Source organism: Triturus cristatus, chromosome 4_1 (genome assembly GCF_964204655.1).
Source record: "Triturus cristatus chromosome 4_1, aTriCri1.1, whole genome shotgun sequence".
Lineage (NCBI taxonomy): Eukaryota > Metazoa > Chordata > Amphibia > Caudata > Salamandridae > Triturus > Triturus cristatus.
Window position 1 is genome coordinate 100402718 of NC_140585.1, and position 21803 is coordinate 100424520.

The 21803-nt window shown below is 45.6% G+C and overlaps 1 protein-coding gene across 1 annotated transcript in view; it reads left to right on the forward strand.

Moving 5' to 3' along the window:
* LOC146839647 (acyl-coenzyme A amino acid N-acyltransferase 1-like) overlaps positions 1–21803 on the forward strand; it is a 109132-nt gene that overhangs the window by 20751 nt on the left and 66578 nt on the right. Inside the window, exon 2 of the mRNA XM_085651734.1 lies at positions 14649–14800. The gene's annotated coding sequence lies outside the window, so the exon portion shown is untranslated. The remainder of the gene's footprint in view (positions 1–14648; positions 14801–21803) is intronic.

The window sequence follows — 21803 nt, forward strand, 5'->3', positions numbered from 1 at the left end:
CCTGGAAGGGATATTCGATAGGCGAACCACCACCTTCAGTGCTGACAAGGAACTACTGGAGTTGAGGCAAGGGAGGAGTGACTTGGTGTCATATTTGACCACCTTCAATAGGCTGGTGGGGGAAGAAGCTTGGCCGGAAGAAAAGAGGATGTCTCTCTTTTACCAGGGCCTCTGTGACGAGCTGAAAGATGTCATCAACCGCGTTGTTGTGCTGATCTTATCAGTCTTGCCTTGAGGTTAGATGGCCGTATAGCTGATAGAGGAGGAGAGCATCTTAAGGGGAAAAGCAGGTGTATCAACAGGACAGGAGCCTTAGGAGAGACACGACCAGTAACGAAGCCACTCCTGAGCCCACGGAGGTGGGAGCTCTTCGGGCACCGCTCTCCAAGAGTGAGAGGGAGAGTAGACACACTCAGGGGCTCTGTATGTACTGCGGAAAGAAAGGGCACTACGTTCGTGAGTGCCCAGCTAGGCCCAAGACTCTAGGAGGCACTTACAAAAACAAGAAAGTTATAGCTACAGCACTGAGCACAGACCTCAATTGTGTTTCCTCAGTTCCTTCTGGGCCGGTTCTGGATAAAGAATGGAGAGTCCCTTCTTTGGCCACCACTAGGGTGAAGGATACAGAATCTCATATAGTACTCATGATGGGTCTAGAACATAAGCAGCACATATTCCAGGTAATGGCCATGTTGGACTCCGGGGCTACGAGGAATTTCATAGACAGTGGTTTAGTCCAACACCTAGACCTAATTAGGGTGCCCCGAGACATCCCCAAGGAAGTGTTGGCCGTGGACGGAAAACCCCTTAAATCAGGACTCATCACGGAACAGACAGAGACGGTACGCCTGTCGGTGGGGATAGAAGGGGGACAACATATGAAGGATTTGACACTGAACATAATTGATGCCCCCCAGTATGAGGTGATACTCGGGATGCTGTGGCTCTGCCATCATAACCCCACCATCAATTGGAGGGACAACACAGTATGGTTCCTGTCAAAGACGTGTAAGGAATACTCGTTCCCCGGACCTATCTCTGGCGCGACTGCTTTGGCACACCCATTTCTGTTGCCCACCCCCGCAGAGAAGGAGATGGTTTTGCCAAGCTAATACAGACAATTCGCGGATGTGTTTAGCAAATCCAAGGCGGAGAGACTCCCGCCACATCGGCGGTATGACTGCCAGATCGACTTGGTAGAAAGAGCCACCATCCCCGCTTGTAGGGTTTATGCCCTATCAGAGCCCGAGACCAAACACTTAAGGGAGTATTTGGACCATGTTCTGGAACTAGGTTTCATCAGGCCATCACGGTCTCTGGCGGCATCCCCTCTTTTTTTCATAGCCAAAGCGAGCGGAGAATTAAGGGCCTGCTGCGACTACCGCATGCTGAATAAGAGCACTATCCGTAACCGTTACCCCCTACCCCTAATACCAGTCTTATTGGATCAGGTGCGTGTAGCAAAGATTTACACCAGGCTAGACTTGAGAGGGGCTTATCATCTTGTCCGCATGCGTGAGGAGGATGAATGAAAAACAGCTTTTAAAACACACTATGACCTGTTCGTGTACACCGTAATGCCGTTCGGACTATGCAACGCCCCTGCGGCGTTTCAGTACTTCCTGAATGATGTTCTGAGGGAGTATGTGGATAAAACAGTAGTTGTTTACATTGACGACATACTGATTTACTCGGAATCGGAGAACCACCACCAAGAACATGTCATGCAAGTCTTACGGACCCTTAGAAAACACCACTTGTACTGCAAGCTGAGTAAATGTGAGTTTGGAGTGCATGAGGTAGAGTTTCTGGGGGTTATGCTCCATCCTGATGGCTTGGGTATGGCAGAAAGGAAGGTACAGGCAGTACAGGAATGTCCGGTACCAAAGAATGTAAAAGGGGTACAAAGCTTCCTGGGCTCATTTAAGGTTTCTCTCAAATGGCGATACCTCTCACCAGGCTGCTCAGAAAGGGAGTGCCCTTTGGATGGTCCCAGGAGGCCGCAGAGGCTTTTGCATACCTGAAACATGCTTTCACCTCAGCACCAGTACTTAGACCCCCCCAGTTGGATGCTCCTTTCATAGTGGAAGCGGACGCCTCAGACGAGGCGGTTGGAGCGATCCTTTCGCAAAGGGACAAGCATACGGGACAGCTACATCTAGTCGCGTACTTCTCCAAGAAGCTGAACCCCGCAAAAAAGGAACTATAACATAGCGGAGAAGGAGCTGTTGTCCATAAAAAAGGCTTTTCAAGAATGCCTCCCTTACTTATGGGGGTCCGGTATCCCATCACGGTATATTCCGATCATAGGAACCTCCAATACATCAAGATGGCTAGACACCTTTCTCAAAGACAGATGAGGTGGATGCTCTTCTTTGAAGAATACGACTTCATCATCACCTTCCGGCCTGGGTCGGAGAATCACAAAGTGGATTCCTTGTCCTGTCTTGTTTCCAGTGAGGATAAGGAGGCAGTCCTTCCTGAAGCCATCATCATCCCTCTAAGGTGGTGTGTGTTCTCAAGGCTGACCGGTACTTGGAGGAGGTGCAACGGGATAGGAGCACCAAGGAGTGGGAAGAATGGGCTAGAGCAAACCCTGCCCGAGCCATCAAGCATGGGTTACCCTTTCAGGACAATAAGCTGTATCTCCCCACCGGGATTTTATGGAAAAAGGCATATGTTTGGTGTCACGATTCTCCCTTGGCCGGACATCCCGGTTTCAAGAAAACTATCCTGTTGATGCAGAGGCATTTCTGGTGGGATTCATTGGTACGGGACGTTAAGGACTGGGTCTCCCGGTATGAAAGTTGTGCACGAGGAAAAGGGGACATGACAAAAAAGAAGGGGAAACTGATTCCTATGCCCACTCCTCGCTTGCCATGGCAACATATCAGTCTGGACTTTATCACGGGGCTACCTAAGGACCAGGGGTGCTCTGCACTTCTTGTGTTGGTGGACAACCTGACCAAAATGGGTCATTTTGTTCCCTGTAAATACCTGCCCACTGCAGGACAAACCGCCCAATTGGTGCTCCAGAACATCATCAAACTACACGGAACCCCCAAGGTCATTGTGTCTGATTGGGGCCCTCAATTTGTAGCGAGTTTCTGGAGGATGTGGTGCCAGGCCCTGCACGTGGAGTCTGCGGTATCTACAAGCTTCCATCCCCAGACAGATGGGCAGGCAGAGGGGCTTAAGCAAACTCTTAAAAAATACCTAAGATGTTACACCAAGGAAGCACAGGAATCCTGGCTTTCCATGCTATGGATGGCCGAGTTGGCATATAACAACGCTCCTCATAGCTCGACGGGCGTGTCTCCATTCACAGCCAATTACGTTTTTTGTGCCAGGTTCCTGCCCATTGACCTGCCCGACAATATCGCCAACCAACCTTCTGTTAGAGCCCATATTAAAGCTCTGCAGGAGGTGCACAAGAAAGTGAGGAGACAGCTGGTGCCAGCGAAGCTAGTGTACAAAGGATGGGAGGATCGTCACCGTATTGTTGGACCACAGTATGCGGTGGGGGACATGGTATGGTTATCCACCAAGCACATCAGATTCAAACTGCGCAGTGTGTTTCATCCAAAGTACATCAGCCCCTATTGGGTGGTTAAGAGGATTAATCCTGTGGCATACAGGTTGCGGTTGCCATGCTCTCTCTCATCCTGTGTTTCATTGCCGTCTCCTGAAACCCGCGGTCGGGGTGAAGCGGAGAACACACCCTCCGGTGGCTACGGACGGCGGGATGGAATACGAGGTGAAAAGGATTCTGGACTCCAGCTACAGGAGAGGGAAGCTGTGCTTTTTGGTGTCCTGGAAAGGCTATACCGCGGAAGACGATTCATGGGAACTATGTGTCAATGTGCACGCTCCGGTTGCGGTTCGCTCCTTCTACGGCAAACACCCCGATAAGCCTGGATCTAGGAGGCACTTGGCAGGGGGATCTACTGTCAGGATCGGCAAGCGTCGCGCCTGCCTGAACTACAATTCCCACAATGCCCTAGGATGCGGGGCCATGGCTATTTAACGGACGCAACGCGCTAAGTGAGGCGTGCGTAATTGTGAATGCGAACCTGTCGCATCCGAGCTTCCTGTTTCCTGGCTGCTACAACAACGCGTGGATGCGTCTTTTTCTGGAGACTGGAATCACCCGCGGTTCCTCCGGTGATTCCGGTCACGGCTCGTTGGTTGTTTCCTTCCGGCTGCTGCTAGACAGAAGGCGAGCCTTGGCAAAACTCACGGCATTTTCCCGCGGGGACCGATTGAAGAGGGACGTTTGTTCTGGTTCCTTCCTGGGCATCCAGCGCCACTAAGAACTTTGCCTGGCTTCCCACACGCTCACAGGTAGTGCGCAGGCTGACAGTCAATGACTCTCGGTGCTGTGTTGTGTGGTAAATATTTAATTACCTATACTATTTTTGATGCGGTAAAATCTAGTAAGAATAACTCAGTAAAATAAGAGGCAGAATCCGTGGTATTAGAGGTTCTGAAAGGGCTTTATTCCTCTACAAAGGAATTACAGTTCGAACTGCAGGCATCATATTCCATCACCACGGGGGTTCAGGAAGGGAAGGCAATACATTATTGACAGGTAATCGTTTTTATATGAAAAGAATTACATTAAGACAGATGCAGGAGGCGTAACAGCTGATAATAGAGATAACAATACACATACGTCATAAAAAAGGGCGTACATATAGGCGTAACTAGAAACGTCATTATACATGATGTCACAAGTGGGTGGATCCATAAAAGAATCCTGCAATGTCAGCAGAAATAATTGGCAGAGATGCGCGCGCAGCCGCATGACGTGTGATTGACGTGCAACTAGAGGGTGAAGGGGACTTGACATTTAGCTCTACATGTGGAGACAGAAGTCTGGGGGGTCAAGTCAACCTAATCCCAAATCATATCTAACATCTTATGTTTAAAGAACGGTGTTATCCAAAAGGAAAGGTCTCTCGGACGAGATCTATTCTATACTGACTGTTAGTGCGTGTACAAGCGTCTAAGTGTCTACATGAGATGCGAGGGAGCAGAAATCTTCCATGGTAACAGGGGCTATGAATTACTTGCATGAGGACAGAGAAGCCGGGCCCTTTGCTCTGTAGCTGGAAGGATGTTTACCTAAACTACTAGACAGGAATGCATTGGATGAGGAGCGGAGCAGATAATCTTGAAGGTGAAATACAGTTTTTGGCAGGCAAACAGGCCGAGTCAGGCACCGTTAGCCGCGCAGGGAGTAGGACAAAGTTCATGGATACAGATGCGAGCTCAGACTGGAGCTGTCAGAGGTAGAAGGCAGGAAAAGGCTTGATGGCAGAATTCAGGGCCTACTCGCCTGAACTGCAAAATGATGAAAGTGAACCACATAAAGTCGGTGGCCTTTCATACTTAGGAATGGAATATCTGACCCATTCATGGCGGATCTGAAAGAGGACATGTTAACGGTGGACGCACATGTGTTTGCGTCTTCAAAACTGAAACTGGAGGGAACATACATGTACTTGTAGCATATACATGGAGCCGTTGGGGTCTAAGATAGGGGACATAACTAGTCACAAAATTCATATTTCCTCATTCCCTCCTTGTCCCCTACGGACCCTCAGGAGATATCGATCTTCATCAATCCATCAATCTGTTCATATAGCATCATTTGTTCTTCTTTCTTCTTCCGGGATCTTGAGCGAAAACTTGGATGTGGAATACACGATGTGGCACACAGACCACAAATCGCTGGCCCACATTGTAGACATAAGCAGCAACTGAATAGTATGAGAAAGCCAATACCTAGGAAGGATAGGATCCTCCATCCCCAGGCTGACAACACGCTCCAGAACCAACCGGACCAAGTCCAGGTGCCTGGACTCTGGTGTATCTGGCTTACAATCTTGTGGAGGCGAGTTATGGCTTTATATACAGATGGCGAGTTTTCTGGTATGAATACGCAGCAACTTGATCTGATGACCCTACAAGCTCCGCCCCTATCGGCCAGGATGACGTCAAGGACAAGACGATTTTGAAGAACAACAATCCGCATCGCAGACTGCTCCTCTGTTAAGTTGCCTAAGGCGGAAGTAGTTTCATTTACTACTGCTTCAAGGGTTCTAGTCAATCTACGTATCAGCTTACTATTAGTGACTGTACCTATATAGGGAAAGAAACCTTTATTGAAATCTGTATATTGTTCCCATGCCGTTTCAGTGTAATCGACAATCGGGAGATCTCTCTGTTGCCTATTGTGTAATAAATGGGTATTTCTGTGATAATCAGGAGGGGCTAGGAAAACAGGTGGCAGAAGGAATGCGATGTAACAGGTACCATCCCAATCTAGAGGTAAACGTATATATGCAGTCTGGCCACATATGAAATAGGAATGACGAGAAGCTCTAAACGTAGACTTGCCTTGATCACTAAATTCTACTACAGTGGTACATTTACTATGGCCCATGTGTATTGAACCATTCTTTCTTACACATAATTCACCTTTAACTGGAAATACTGACATAGCGGGCAAGATTGGTGTAGCTTCGGATTCAACATTCAGAATCATGAGGTTAAGTGTAAAATTACCTAATCCATATACTTCATTTTCTAGATCAGTTCCTGTTCTTTTGGGAAGTCCCTCCTTGTTAGGGTAGCAGACTTTAAGTAAAACTAGGTTCAGGTTTCCCCATACCCAGTGGTCTTGATAAACTACTGAATTCGAATCTAGGGAATTAATCAAACTAAACCATGCTCCACAGGAGCCATTATGTGTGAACGGATACGGAAAGAGAGGCAGAACTCCCTTATAGTTCTGATAGGGAGGGAGTCGGCCACATATCCAACAATTGGTAGCATTGCTGGTCTGATGGGAATGATGTAACATAGTAATGAAAGTGTTGTTGCGCAGCGCAAATCTATAAGACAACTCATGTGGGGGTAATTCGCTAAAAGAATGTTCAGCAGTAACATTGTAAACACGCTTAGAAATAGGGTAATACATATGTAGTAATACACTGGTTATAATGATCAGAAGACTTAGAAAAAACAAAATTAATAATGTTACTGTACAGTGACTACGAAGTGATTTACAATACGCATGTTTTTTCAGCTGTATCTGTCTATTTCTTTCTCTATTTCGGTCTAGAGGATACATGTCAGAGACAAATTCAACCGATTCACCTTGGAGAGGACTTAAACAATCAAATTGTCTGACTTGCTAGACCTTAGTTTCAGTTTATATAGTTCTGTTTCCGATGGTTCAACCAAGGGGAGCTTTGAATCAATCTGTGAAGGAATGCAGGGCTGAGTGTTCACATCGGACGGTAGTCCATAAAATTTCTTGATATGACTCGAGTGTAACCACCCTTTACGTCCCTCGATCTTCACGGCTGTCCTTGTTGTTAGCAGAACAAGTTTAGGTGCCTGCCACCTAGGCTCCAGCTGGGTCTTCCGGTCGAAATTCCTCACTAGCACAAGATCCCCTGGAACCACATCATGGGGCTTCACCTCAGTGTTATCGGGAAAAGCTGCAGCTACCTGTGAACGACAAGATTGTAGTGCAGACATCAAGGAAGCCAGGTAATCTGTCAGCATATTACAGTCAACATCGGTTATTTTACGGGGTATAGGCGTCCCCCACATATTTGGTGGTCTACCGAAGATCACCTCATACGGGGATAGCCCTGTTCGAGAATGTGCTACCATTCTCATGTAAATGAGTGCAACTGGTAAGGCTACTACCCAATCGACACCTTTCTCTCTACATATTTTAGACAATCTAATTTTCAGAGTTTGATTATGGCGTTCCACGAGACCTGCTGCCTCGGGATGTCGGACACAGTGGAATTTCCATTGGTAACCTAACAAAAGTGAAACGTGTTTCATCAGTTCGGATGAGAACGGCTGGCCGTTATCTGAATAGACAACACGTGGTAAACCGTACCGTGGGAAGAATTCTCGAACTAACTGTTTGGCAGTAGTCGGGGCAGTGTAATCTGAAACCGGGTAGGCTTCTGTCCAACGGGAAAGAGCACAGACAACTACGAGAACATATTTGAATCCTCGACATCGTTCCATCTGGATATAATCCATCTGGAGGACTTCAAAAGGGTGATCAGGAGGCTGAAATCCACCCTGTTCTACGGGAATGCTTTTACCTGGGTTAAACTGACAACATATCATACAGGTACGAACTTTTTGTTTAGCAGCTGCTCGTAAATGTTTGTTGAACCAGATGTGTTGAATGCTGTCTAGCATAGCTTTCTCTCCTAGGTGCGCTGGACTATGTCAATTACATGGACTATGTCAATTACATCAAGAGCGGGATCCTTAACTGTCATGCAATGTGTCGGTGTCGGAGCTATTGTCTTTGTCGTGTCAGCTGTGTGAGTTTGAGCCGTCTGTTTAGCTGTTCTGTCAGCTAGGTCATTACCCTGAGAAATGATATCGGTAACTTTCGTATGGGCTTTGCATTTCATAATCGATATTGCAGTGGGTAGATGAATCGCATCTAATAAAGCATGAATGAGGGGTCCGTGCTGGATGTGGGCACCGTGAGAAGTTAAATAACCTCTCTCTCGCCACAGCATGCCGAAGTCATGTACAACTCCGAATGCATAACGTGAATCTGTGTATATGTTGACTTTCTTATTTGTGGCTTGAATACAGGCTTGTGTCAGAGCGATGAGCTCTGCTGCTTGAGCTGACAAAGTGTTAATACAATTTGTTTCAATGATTTCAGTGTCTGTTGTGACTGCATAAGCGGCCACTAACTCTCCTGTACTTGTTCTCATACATGAACCATCTACATACAACGTCAGGTCTGGATCTGACAATGGGATATCTGTCAAGTCTTGTCTGGGTTTCGTCGTGATAGTAATGACTTCAATACAATCATGTGCTAGTGGGTCTGTTCTTTTGAGAATCGGAATTATCGGGGAATTACATACATTTGAGTCGGTTTCCACAACCACTCCTTGTGCAATGAGCTCGTCAATGATTTGCAGTAAAGCCACTACAGCATCTGGTGGTAATTTGTATTGTCGCATTCGTGGTAGTACCACTCCTGCTTTTAATGTGACTCGATATGGTGTAATGTTCATGCAACCAACATCAGTGGGGCCTTGTGCCCATAAATGTGTAGGTAAATTCTGCAGTCGGTGATCCATGTCTCTGGACACGTAGTGACCTTTGAAGTCACGTAAAAATAATCTTACTCCTTCCGGAGAACAACATATTATGGCTCCTAGAGCCTTCAAAGTTTTTATACCTAACAGGTTTTCTGGACATGATTTAGTAAGCAATAGATCTGTAGTTCGTGTCAATGGACCAACCGTGAGTGGAAGGGGTTGCGATACTTCATTAATGATAGGCTTTCCTGAGAAACCAAGGGAAATATTCTGTGAGCCTGAGAGGGGTGCCCCTGGAACTTCACTGCGTCGTATGGTTGTTCTGCTTGCCCCTGTATCAAGTAAAAACTTTCTGTCTTGGCCTAATAGTTCACTATGTACATAAGGTCCCTCTTGATCTACAGGAACCTCGATAAGGGGTAAGCCAACTTCCCTCTCTAGGCTGTTTCATGTGTATCGTTGATAATCGGGATAATCTGTTTGTGCATACTGATACATCTGTTGCGTTGTTGCGTGTGTGGCAGCAATAGGCTGCTGCTGTGTTGTAACTACGATCTGTGGTGGAGCTGCCTGTTGTGGGGCTGGCATAGATTGTGCATGCTGAGGGATTTGTTGTTGGTTCTGATCCTGTCTAGGTGGACGTGGTCTTTCCTGGGTTCTACCTGTGGCGATATTATGTTTCAAAACTGCACAATCGTGTATATAATGACCTGACTGTTTACAATAGTTGCATGTCCCTTTTGTAGGACCTGTGGTATCACACTTTTTATGACCGTCAGCTGGAACTGACTGAGCCACAAGCATTTTCATTTTCGTGTCTTTCATACGTCTTTGTTCATGTTCTTGTTCCTCTCTAATTCTATTGTGGTGATATTGCAACATTTGTAACATCTGTGACGGGGTGTTACCTTGCCAGGTACTCTCGAATTTCAATACTCTATTCTTAACTTGGGGCAGGGAATTTTCAACTAATTTTGTCACAAACAGATGTGGATATGACTCGCTACTTGCTTTTATGCCACTATTTATACCAAAACATTTTTCAAATCGGGAATAGAAATCACTAGTGTCTTCATCTTGTTTTTGTTTACAGGCTGAGATTGCACCCCAGTCTTCCTTTTTCGTAGTTAATAAACGTGGCAGTACCTGCACTAGTAATCCTGGTAGTGCTGCAGTCTTGTCCCCAAGCCCTGAACCTGCAGCTCGGGCTTTTTCTTCGTTTTCTAATGCTGTCCAATCTATCTTTTGGTCTCCCACCTCCCAATCCTTTTCTTTGAGTTTTTCGTAGACACCAGCAGGCATTAGTACTTTTAATATTTTCATAATGTCGGGGTAGGTATACTCTCCCATGAGTAACATGTCTTTGATCTCACGGTGGAAACCCGCTGGGTCTTTGTCATGGCTAGGTACTACTTTCTTCATTTCTAATAATTCAATTTTAGTTATAGGTGTGTACACAAATACTCGTTGGAAATTATTGCCGTCACCTCTAATTGGGTGCACTTCGCGTAAGGGATTCTGTCTGTCCATGTAATACGTCGTTCTTTCCTTGATGGGAAGTGAGACATGTTCTGGGCATACGAAAACAATATACTGGTTTCTGAATTCTAGAATTTCTTTAATTAAATCAGTACCTGAACCTCTCCATCTATTCGTGAGTAATTCAGTCAATATGTCAGGTAAGGGACCAGGATCGGAGTGTTGGCTTTTATATAATATAAGTAGTTGTTGAATCATGTATATACCAGCTAAACGCTGTTCGTCTGGGGTAAGGTTCAAAAACGTGTGTGCTAGTGCATCATCACTGTATTTTCCGGGACAGTCAGCCCATAGGACTGCTGACCTGGCTAATTCTTGTTCATCCATAGAATCGAGCATATGATACCCCCTTCGTTCTCGGAGTAATTTATCAGCAGCTTGAAATAGGTGTTCAGGAGACCTTATATTTATTATAGGGGTTTGGAAATTTCTGTTACATTCTGGGCGTGTCGGACGTATTGGATCATTAAAGCATCTGGTATTATTATGAGGTCTTCCTCTACCTACATAAGCCATCGTTTCTAATTGTCCTGCGGCTATTTCTGATTCTTGCTCCTCCTCTCCCTCTGATTCAATTCTGTCTGCTTCTCGTCTTTCTTTATGTATTCGCTCTACTTCCTTGCGGATCTTTCGGTACATGGCGACTATACACGTCTGTTTATCATGTTTCTCTTCCGATATATTCTGACCCCATTTGGCAAGTTTTTGCATAGTATCATGATCTGCCTCAGGCCTGTCTTGGTTCCTGATCACGCAGTTTATAAAAAATCGTAGTAGTTGTTTTTGTACATCCACTTTCTGGTATTCCATAGCTTCGCTAATACTTTCAGGGCCGCGCCCTGTTTGGACAAAATGATATATATTGTCTAGGTGCTCAACCATTCCTGGTATCGTCAGTAAATACAATGTAGCTCGTCGTATACGTAGTGATGACAGTAGCAGTCTGTCCTGCTTACCTGGCACTGGATCATATCTACAATCTACAAGCTGCTCTTTAAACATGTCGGATGTTGCTAGTTGGGGTGTACGTTGGAGGTGGCAAGTCTTTCGGTATTTCCGGAGTAGCCTTAGGTAACCCTTCGGCCATAAGAGGATACATACCATTCATAAGGGCATTTCTTTGTCTGTCTACTTGTTCTGATTTTACTCGGGTACCTTCCTCAATTAATAGATTTTCTCGGGCTTTATTTGAATTCTCCTTACTTCTCTCTTCCTGTCTGAGCGCTTTTTCTGTACGTCTATATGATTCTTTACGCCATAATTCAATGGCATCTTTCTGTGACTGTCTGGCTTTCTTTTTCCATAATTCTTCTTCTACTCTCATGATGCAATCTGCATCCCAGGTCCCAGCTGCGGGCCACCTCTGACTTTCTGGTAATTCCTTGGTGTAGTCCACCCATAAATCAAGAAATAATACGGCGTCTAGGCCATGCTTATGATACATAAAGTACCCTGGAGTGTCCCTAGGTGGAATGGGAACAGCTTCTTCGAGTACCCCTTTTCTAGTTTTGATCTGTCTTAATTTTGAAAAGAGCGGCATTTTGAGATCTGGTTACTTAGTCTTGAACACACTTAATACAATAAACACAATAATGAACAGTCATTCACACCACAATATGTAGAACGTATTTAAAACATTTAACATTAACATTTAACGAACAATCATAACTATAGGGAACTAGTTACTGGTATAATACTTACTACTAGATGATACTGAATTATATACAAGACATACTAGATATACTGCTAAACAGTACAGATACACTGCTGAAACAGTGCAGACCGGATTTGTGTACCCAAACCCGTCTTGACCGGCACAGACTATGTGCACGTGTAAATGCCTCCCCGGCAATGGTACTCACCGGGTAGCACGGAACTGAAGGCCTCGGAACTGAACTGGACTGGACCGGACTGGACTGGACTCGACGCGGAACTTCGGAACCTGGTGGGCCTCTGTATACCTCGGACCTTGCTCTCTCAGCTAGGCTCTGGTCGGGATACTTCACACTTCTCACCGCCTCGTCTGGGTGTTGATCGCAGCCTCAGTCACCCCCGCTTGGCAGGAGGGAGATACAGGAAATCCTGCGGGTACACGTTGTTGTCCGTCCAGCTGTGGCAGGAGACCGGGCCTGCAACGCACCTCCGGCGCGTGAGATGAGAAAGTGTCCCTGTTCGGGCGCCAATTAATGTGGTAAATATTTAATTACCTATACTATTTTTGATGCGGTAAAATCTAGTAAGAATAACTCAGTAAAATAAGAGGCAGAATCCGTGGTATTAGAGGTTCTGAAAGGGCTTTATTCCTCTACAAAGGAATTACAGTTCGAACTGCAGGCATCATATTCCATCACCACGGGGGTTCAGGAAGGGAAGGCAATACATTATTGACAGGTAATCGTTTTTATATGAAAAGAATTACATTAAGACAGATGCAGGAGGCGTAACAACTGATAATAGAGATAACAATACACATACGTCATAAAAAAGGGCGTACATATAGGCGTAACTAGAAACGTCATTATACATGATGTCACAAGTGGGTGGATCCATAAAAGAATCCTGCAATGTCAGCAGAAATAATTGGCAGAGATGCGCGCGCAGCCGCATGATGTGTGATTGACGTGCAACTAGAGGGTGAAGGGGACTTGACATTTAGCTCTACATGTGGAGACAGAAGTCTGGGGGGTCAAGTCAACCTAATCCCAAATCATATCTAACATCTTATGTTTAAAGAACGGTGTTATCCAAAAGGAAAGGTCTCTCGGACGAGATCTATTCTATACTGACTGTTAGTGCGTGTACAAGCGTCTAAGTGTCTACATGAGATGCGAGGGAGCAGAAATCTTCCATGGTAACAGGGGCTATGAATTACTTGCATGAGGACAGAGAAGCCGGGCCCTTTGCTCTGTAGCTGGAAGGATGTTTACCTAAACTACTAGACAGGAATGCATTGGATGAGGAGCGGAGCAGATAATCTTGAAGGTGAAATACAGTTTTTGGCAGGCAAACAGGCCGAGTCAGGCACCGTTAGCCGCGCAGGGAGTAGGACAAAGTTCATGGATACAGATGCGAGCTCAGACTGGAGCTGTCAGAGGTAGAAGGCAGGAAAAGGCTTGATGGCAGAATTCAGGGCCTACTCGCCTGAACTGCAAAATGATGAAAGTGAACCACATAAAGTCGGTGGCCTTTCATACTTAGGAATGGAATATCTGACCCATTCATGGCGGATCTGAAAGAGGACATGTTAACGGTGGACGCACATGTGTTTGCGTCTTCAAAACTGAAACTGGAGGGAACATACATGTACTTGTAGCATATACATGGAGCCGTTGGGGTCTAAGATAGGGGACATAACTAGTCACAAAATTCATATTTCCTCAGTTGTCTCTTTGCGCTCCGCAGGAGGAGCAGGATATTCCTGTATTGTTTCTTTGTGCTCCACAGAAGAAGCAGGATATTCCTGTATTGTTTCTTTGTGCTCCACAGAAGGAGCAGGATATTCCTGTATTGTTTCTTTGCGCTCCACAGGAGGAGCAGGACATTCCTGTATTGTTTCTTTGCGCTCCACAGGAGGAGCTGGATATAGTTTCTTAAGAAGGAGTGGCTCTCATTTTAAGGAGCCATTTCAAGTCTTGCTTGACTATTTTGCGACTGCAATTCCATTGGGTTTGCTACCAGCTCCAGAAGCAAGAGCTGGGACACCTTAGTTCTTTGTTTTCTTATGTCCTTTTAAGTGTGGGAAAGGAACAGTGGAATTCACAGTGACTGATTAACTGGGGATTACACACGCTGGCCATTGTTACTCATTCAAGACTATATCTGCTCTCGTAACTCTTAAAGGCTCTTTGGAAGAGTGGGACTGTTATGAGTGATGAATTATGGAAAAGCCGATGGTGTGGTGTGACGTTTATGGTAATTGACTACCCTAGCGAGAATTTATGAGAGTAGTGTTGCATGCCTTTGTATCTCATGGTATTGTTCTTTGTATTTCAGAATTTACTTCCCGCTGTTCCCTTCCTACCCTTCCGTCACTTGATCACCCTAATAGTGCATTCATTGTAGGAGTTGGGGGTATCAAGGGGTGGACCCCTTATTGCATCGCACGAATCCTGAGGAGTACCCGTCTTCGGACAGGATCGTTACAGGTACAGTTACGGCTTCCATGTATTTGGTTAATTCTCTAATTTTCTCAGTTAATTCCAAAGTAGTCCTAGCTAGTTTGGCTGAATTTTCATTTCCAGTCCTAACAGGTTGTGATAGTTCAGAGTCTCTAAATGGATTCTTTTTTCCTAAATCAGGTGGCGTTTACTCAATATTTTTATTAGCATGATTTCTTTTACCGGCGGACTCGGCGTCAGCAGCGTAGAATTTGGTTGATACGGGGGAGGATTTTTTTAAAACATGTCCTCTAGCACTTCATCCTCTAAATCATTCACACCATACTTGTAACCTTCTGACCCTGTATGGTTTCTCTTTTCTGTACACTTTCTGCCACTTGTCTCTCCAGTATTTCTTAATGGAAACATACCTTCAGTCATGTTTGCACTCCGCCATCTGCTCATCCTGTTCTCATGACTTTCCTGACCACAATGTCTACCAAACATGTAATTGTACCTTCTTCCACTCCGAAGAAGCAAGTCCACATACAAATCTGCTATAAAACAATACAAAGCGTGTATAAAAAACGCACAAGCAAGTTTCTACGAGGAAAAAATACAGAACGCAACCAACTCGGCCAAAGAAACGTACCGTATTGTTCGTCTCCTCACTAAAACCCCCGAGCCCCCTCCCACACCAGACCCATCGGGCATTAGATGCAACCAACTAGCGGAGTTCTTCGCTACCAAAATCAGTAAAATCCTCAACTCTCTTCCACCGCCCCCTACACCTCAACCCCCTGAGACCTCCTTCCCTGACCCAGACACCCCACGTCTTGACGCTTTTGCACAGATATCCACGGAACAATTCATATCTACTATACAAGCGGTTAAGAGTGGCTCTCCATTAGACCCTGCCCCGATGAGTCAACTCAAGCTAGTCATACCGATTATTGCTGAGCCGTTTACCCGCTTAATCAATGATTCCATCAGACTAGGCACGGTCCCAACTAACTGGAAAAAAGCCATGGTAAAGGCGCTCCTCAAAAAATCACACCTCGACCCCTCCGACCTTTCCAACTACAGACCCATTTCCCTACTCCCGGCAATAAGCAAAGTGGCCGAGCGAATGGTAAACCAGCAACTATCCTGGTTTCTGGAAACCAATGAGCTCCTAAGACAATCCCAAACGGGGTTCAGACCGAGGCAGGGAACAGACACTGCACTTCTAGCGGTGGTCGAAGAGGCAAGATCTATCTTAGACGCAGGAGGATCAGTGGCAGTGATCCTCCTGGATCTAAGCGCAGCCTTCGACACTGTGGATCACGACATACTAATCCACCGGCTTAAACTGACAGGAGTAACAGGGACCGCCCTCTCCTGGATCAAATCATTCCTGGAAGACAGAAGCTATCAGGTAACCGATGGCCTAGCCACATCCAGAGCCACCCCGCTTCAGTGTGGGGTCCCCCAGGGATCCTCCCTCAGCCCCACACTTTTTAATGTGAATATGTCCCCCTTGGAGGACATTACCGCCCCATTTGGCATCAAAACGGTCATGTACGCTGATGACACCCAATTGGTGGTGTCCATCAACCAGTCAAGTAAAAGCCTGGACAACCTGGCAGCTTGCCTAGAAGACATCCATCACTGGATGTGCGAATCCCGCTTAAAACTTAATGGAGAAAAATCAGAGATCCTCCTCCTTGGTAATCCACTCAAACGCCCCCAAACTCTTTTATGGCCCCCCTGCATGGGTTTGCCACCCTCCCCTAAACCCGAAGTTAAGAGTCTGGGCATATGGCTGGACCAAGACCTCAACTTTAAAACACAGGCGAGGAAAACGACAGGCATTTGCTTCGGTCTAATAAAAACAGCACGGAAGATCCTTCACCTTATTCCCTTCCAGTCCAGGAAACTGTTCATGCAAGGCCTGGTGAACGCCAGGTTGGACTATGGCAATGCCCTCTACCTGGGAGCTCCTGCCTATGTCATCAACAGACTACAGTGCGCCCAAAACGCAGCAGCAAGAATACTGACCCAAACAAAAACGAGATGCTCAGCCAAACCGGCCATTAAAAGCCTACATTGGCTCCCAGTAAGGGAAAGAATATCCTTCAAAGCCTTATGCATCTCCCACAAAATACTGCAAGGCAAAGGCCCCCCTATCCTGAAATCCATTATCAATCCCTACCGAGCAAACCGTCAACTCAGATCGGACTCTCTCCATCTTACAGTCATCCCCAGAGTGAAGAAATCCCGCTCAGGAGGGAGACTGTTTTCCTACAATGCTGCCAAACTGTGGAACTCCTTACCCCTCTCCATAAGGTCAGAACCCAACCTGCTTGCCTTCCGTAGGCAGCTCAAAACCTGGCTATTTCCTGTGTAACCCTCTTTCCCTTCCGGTCCTACTGGTGTTCTTAGACAGTATCAGCGCTGGGACGCCCAAGGGCAGCTACGCGCTTTAGAAATCCATATTCAATTCAATTCAATTCAATTCGATGTTGTTGCCTTTCATACATCTCTTCTTCCCATTCCGTCAAAGCCTCAAACTGAGTAGGTCTAGGCCTTGGTTCTAACCTCATCATTCTTTCTCTTAAGTTCCTCAATACAGCTGAACTAAATGAAACACTTTTCGGAAATGCTAGTACTCCATCTTCTTTCGTGTACTTTGCCCAATTCTCTAACCATATACATGTATGGTACCCATATTTCGCTATCATAAAAGATGCAGGCGATTTTGGTGGTGGAATTATCTGTCCTTCCCTTGCCACAATCGGCTTATCCTTTTTAAATAGACTTTTAATTTTCCCAAACCATGACTTTTTCTCTTTCTCAGGTGAATCATACTACATCATTTTTTATTTATCCCTAGTTCTGAATTTCTAGACTTTTCAAATCACTTCCCTTTCAATTATTCCGTATGCTGTCCTATTCCAGCGCGATTCACACTAACACACCAATCCTGCGTGTCTAAGTCACTTCTGAAGTCCTCCAATCCCAGCGCGACTCACACTACCACACCAATCTGGGGCGTCCACGTCACACTGACAATTCTCCACTCCTAGCGCAGCTCACACCAACGCACCAATCCATGAACGTTTTGTTTATCTATGGCTGGCCAATCCCAGCGCAGCCTTTCTGACGTCAGCTTTGCTCGCTACTCCTGCTTCTGCTATCCCTCCTTTACAAAATGTATCTGCAAACTTTTCTTACGTTTTCTTTAATCAAAATCTGTTAGTAACGACATAAAAACACCACCATTGCCTGTTTCGCTAAACCAAAGGGATAGTTTTGTCCATTTACACAAGAATTCTGTATTTCCAGTAGACAGCGCTTACCTCTACCCTACCACAGAATTATTCAGTTCGCCGATAAAGTAGCACTTCCCTCTAACTTACCCTTCTAACAAGCAAAAAGACTAACTGATTCTCTGGGGATAAAACACATGTGGAGACTACACTGCTCCTGAGAATTAAGGCCAGAGTTTCACGAGATAACCTGTTGCTATTGCACTCACACACACTCACACAGAAATGTCCCTAACTATAACATACGACGATGTTACCAACTCGAACCCAGACAATGTGTTGTGTGACTTCGCTTGCCACACATTTCCCCGTGTACCTACAGGGTGACCAGACAATACACTGTACGACTTCACTTGCCACAAGTTTCCCCGTGTACCTACAGGGCATCCGCCTTCCTACATCCCGGAAGTCTTCAAACAACATAAAATGCGACGCGACACAACATAGAATGTTAGAACATAAATCAATAATCAAGAATCACCAAACCAATGCAAAAAAAACATTACTAATCACCAAACTAGCCAAAAATAACCATCCTCTGCTACCAGAAAACTGCTCGAGCAGAAAAGGGCAAATTTACATATCCTCCTTGTGTCACAGACCCGTCATCACACTGACTCACTGTGGGAGGGCGGGTCGGATATACAGACGCGGAGGCTGAATATATTTTCCAAGGGAAAATATTTTATTATCAGGAAGGTCACTCTTTGATGTGGCTGTTGGGAAGGTATTGTGTCCTATCCGTGGAGATGTATTGGGGTAACGCAGTTCGTCGTCGTCTTCCTCTGAGCTGGAGCTCAATGGTGTCTGCCTAGCTTCTTCGGCCGTGGTTGGATCCTCCCGAAGGCTCATAAAAAGAGGAAACAGCGGGCCGTCAGTATCAGGGTCATTCAGTACATATAGGCGTTACTCTACCCGTCACCTCACCTTTTTCTCTGCTTCCTGGAGCAAATTTCACCCCAGCTGATTCGCTAAGGATAGGGTTGGAGAGTGGTGTGCTTTAGAACCCAATGTGGGCAGCTTCTGAGTTATAACACCAGAAGAAAATAAAAGGGGGGGGGAAGGGTGTGACAGGAAAACCCAGCGTGGTGAGGAAGGGTGAACGATGCTCAGGGGTAGAGGAAATGCCGGAATAATCACGACTGTGCTCAGGAAGAAAATATACGGGGTTGCAGGAATAATGGTGCCGCACTTGATAAAATTAACTGATCCGTGCCCTTTCCACCCTGCTCCCTCTGTTCAGTCTCCTCCCTCCTCCCCACTCCCTGCCGGTCTTTCCCCTGGAGCCTCGTCACTCACTGGCCTCGCCGCAACTCTCCTGAGTTGTGGCCGCTCCACAGCCTCCTCCGGGGGGACACCACGAGTCTTCGCTCCATAACTCTTCCGGATGTTCCGATTCGGTTCCGCCTTCGTTCCCGACCTGGTCCGGCTTGCCGTCATTCCGCTCCTCGTCTCTCTGCTTCGCCTTCCTCGTCCTTCGACTTCCTACTCCTTCTCCGATCCGAGAGAGTACTTTCTGGGTCAGGTCTCCTTTTAGTGGCTGATGAGTACAGCTTCCGGGGTTAGCCCCACCTTCTTCCATCCTCTCGCCTGTCTGTGGGAAGAGACGAGAGGGGGGTGTGGTTGGCGGGTGTTCTGGAGTCTCGTTCCGGGGTTTCTGTTCTCTATCCGGCGTTCGCATTCTCCGTACCACAGGTAAGGAAGGAGTTTTGCGTCGCGCTCCTGGCCCCACCCCCTCACACTCACTTATACATGCATTCATTGGTGGGGCCCATAACACCAACTCTCATACGTCTCACCCGAATCTGCACACAGGAGGAAAAGAAGTGCTGGACATGTGGGGGTACCTTGTTACCTGTCGGGATAAATGTCTTTACATTATATACATTATATACATAAGTACCTGCAGAATCCTAACTTTAACATCAAGGCACTCCACCACATGGTAGATGGACAAATTATTTGGACTGGTTGATGGTGATTTAGAACCAGCTAAAACACGTTTAAAGCTTCGGAACCTTCGGTTAACTTTCAATTCCTTATTAAAGAATCACAAACTCATTTTCTTATTAATCAATATTTAGTTTATCTATTAATTCAATCTGTTGTCATATTCAGGATAACAGTTAAATTCAGATTTCTTTTGATCAACATAACCAATACATTTACCTAAATTTTGATATTGGCTACCATTTCCAGAAGAACCCGTCAACCCACTGCATAAATCAAAATCCCTTCCGGTGAAATTGTTCCTCTTCGGCCAAAGAGAAACCTAGGTAAGTCCAAGAAGTCTCCCTCAGCACGACACAGTCCCCACAATTTAATCAAGGACCAGGCAGTCGCGCCAACGAATTAGTCAATCAATCCTCCACACCAACAGTCACCAACAGGAAAGTGATACGGACCTTCTTTATCTCTCTTCCAAATTTCCCCTTAAATACACTTTGTTCCCCTTACTTTAAGACAATATGCAACAATTTCAGAGTAGAAGTGTTCTGATTGGCTAAATTCTCTGAATTTGCAAGAAGTGGTGATATTCCCAGGTTTGCCTGCTTCTAATGGGCCAGAGTATGACATCTCTCAGAATTGTATTATTTTCACGGGTTCACAGGCGAAAGTTCGGAAGTAACAACATGTAAACCTTCTTGTACAGGACACTATTGTCTTTTCAGTCATTCACACTAGTTGGGTCTTGGCAGTCCACAACGTTCCTATCCTTGACAAGGAACATCACATCTTTCATTCGGAGGTCGCCTGGAGATCTTCAAAGCCATCCGAGTCTGCGGAGTAGGCATCGCACTCACATGACGGTGGCCACTTCCGAGGGGAACAGCCATTACAACGCGGTTATTACCACGCTGTGCAGTTACATCGCATACGTTACAACGCATGCGATGTTACAACGCTATGCCATTAGAAAGCAAGTCTGTACATCAACTTGCGCTAGATGGCGTGCTAACATTACAAATAGTGTAGTTTACTATCCCAACACCTTCCCTACTGTTAAGTGGACTGGAGTTGGAATAGTAAATTACACTTTTTTAATGTCAGCACGCCATCTAGCGCAAGTCGATGTAAAGACTAGCGTTCTAATGGCATAGCGTTGTAACATCGCATGCGTTGTAACGCATGCGATGTAACTGCACGCGTGGTAAAAACCCGCGTTGTAATATCATACATCCCACTTCCGAACTCCATCTTAAGTGCTGCGGCCTAGTAGGCCCGATCGCCAACTTAAGCAAAAGCGAATTTAACGGAAATTAATATATGGATATAAAGATTCTAAGGTTAAACCCGCATTAATCCCAATATATATTAGTATTTTCCTAGCTCATAGCAACATTCAATGCAATAATACTCACCATTCTGCAACACTGGAAGCACAAACTATCACAAAGCAACATAAATCATGCAATTCTCTATTTCCGCACATTCTACAGTTAGTTTGCGTACCATAATTAATCATTTAATTATTAGCCATGCAATTTGCATTTTAGTCCCACGTGTATTTCGTGTTTAATAAGGTGCAATGGGTTGATTAGTATTTCCACTCCAAACTAATTAGTACAAATTAATATTTAGAATGATTATGTATTAAAATTTCATGCAGAATAGAGGAGGTATACAAAATTGTGTTTTACCTGCTCCATCATTAGCATTTCATTTGCAGTCCCTGGGTATATGGTATACCACTGTACAATGGACTTATAAGTAAATTAAATAAGCAACTCAAACCATGT